Here is a 1,878-nt window from a genome sequence, read left to right as displayed (position 1 = left end):
TCTTACGATATGGGATTGCATAACAGCATTAGCGTCATTGTCACTTTTATGCAATGAGACAAAAAAAACAATATAGACATAGACGCTTAAAAAAACCCTATGATTTAGTCATCTTTAACCCAGCAGCCTGAAGCTTTCAGTATGTAAAGGTGTCCCTCCACCGCTGTGGTGAAGGTGGTATGACCCAAACAGTAGAAGTTTCCACTGATGGAAACTCGAACACAGGAAACCTGCAGAATGACTCCTGCCTGGGTGACTTCTACCTGATCACTTCTGTTATTCTTACAATAAAAACCCAGAAGACCTTTATAAATCTTTCTAGCAGTTACACGGTGATTGTAATTGTAGCACCACCGTCTTTTTTACTTAAGCATGGCAAGGTTGGCCACTGTGTGGCAAGATGTGAGAACTATCATCTCATATTAAATGTCGGCAAGAATATATAAGACTGTAGATTTTAGGAGAAACAGAAATACGTTTTGTCTTTTTATCACAGGAAAAGATGTGGATTAGTAGTAGTAGTAGTAGTATACACATGCCACTGTTAACTTGGACAATAGACCATTTAAACAGCCATTTTTGCAGGAAAACCAGTGCATACACTGAGAGCGAATCCATTCTCCCTGCACTGACCAAAACACTGAACTATGGTTCATTCACCAAAAAAAAGGAAATATCCATTTAAAATAATTTAAAAATATAAAACTAACAGAAGTGTAGCTGTTAGGAGACATATTTGTAAAAAGCTGTAAACAGAAGTGCACTCTTCACCACAGAGTTGTAGAACATACAAAATATTAAAGGACCTAAACTTCAAAGATGTAGTCTTAAGATGCAGTCTCTTCTATTATATATAATATATCAATCCCCAGAAGGTTTGACATGATCAGGGAATTTTCCTGGAAATTTTTCTCCCTATGTTATATCCCCCTGTCTGCGATGCGTAATGCAGAATCACAACAATGTTGTCAGAGGTAAAGGACCTGCAGCTTGTGCAGGTAAGGGGCTTTTCACTTTGGGACAAATTGTGATTGCTGATTGGTCAGTTGCTGACAAGCCTCCTGGATTGATTGACAGGTGGCATCACATCAATTATGGGCACACTACGCTCATGGAAGTTTCAAGCTCTTAAAGGATGGGAGGAGCAGAGACATTGGAGAGTTGCTTTGAGCTCCTGGTTCTGTCTGACCATTTTAGTGCTGGAGAACTGAGCTGCTGTCAACCTTGGATCTGAATACAGAGCAGAACTCTTTCCAAACTCTTGAGATAAACCGTGGTCCATGGTCTGATAAGCTCTCCAGGGTGATTCCATGAAGCCGGAAGGCATGTTTCACCACAAAATGAGATGTTTCTAAGGAGGTGAAAAGTTTTCTTAAGGGGATCAGATGATTTTAGGCTACATTCACTGCAGGGAAATTCAACCCAAATTTGATATGCGACCCTTTTCTGTCTTTTTCATAGCACTGTGAACATCCCAATTCCAATCTTTTCAAGCCCCCCCCCCCCCAAAAAAAAAATCCGATTTGTGCGACTTCTATATGTAGTACTAATTCGGACACATATATTTTTTTTAAGGCGCCAGCTGTCTGAGTGGTCATGTCACATATTATCTATAATTTATGTCATTGCCCAGTAGTAGTAGTTAGCGGTCCATAAAAGACCATTCTTAATAGCCGTGCTGCATTCTTCTTACCTTACTTCGTCTTGCTATGATGTAGTCTTAATATTGTTGGCTCCCATTCACTAATTTAGAAGGACGATGTGTTTTTGGAGAGAGGTGGAAGGAAATGGGCCAAACCCATTTACGTGCCTAATTCAGGGTTCTTATCCTTACTGGAGTTTTTGGGTCGAGAGTCAAGCCTTCCAAGTTTGCATAAA

The sequence above is a fragment of the Fundulus heteroclitus genome, chromosome 14 (assembly GCF_011125445.2).
Source record: "Fundulus heteroclitus isolate FHET01 chromosome 14, MU-UCD_Fhet_4.1, whole genome shotgun sequence".
NCBI lineage: Eukaryota > Metazoa > Chordata > Actinopteri > Cyprinodontiformes > Fundulidae > Fundulus > Fundulus heteroclitus.
This window is presented reverse-complemented; position numbering follows the sequence as displayed.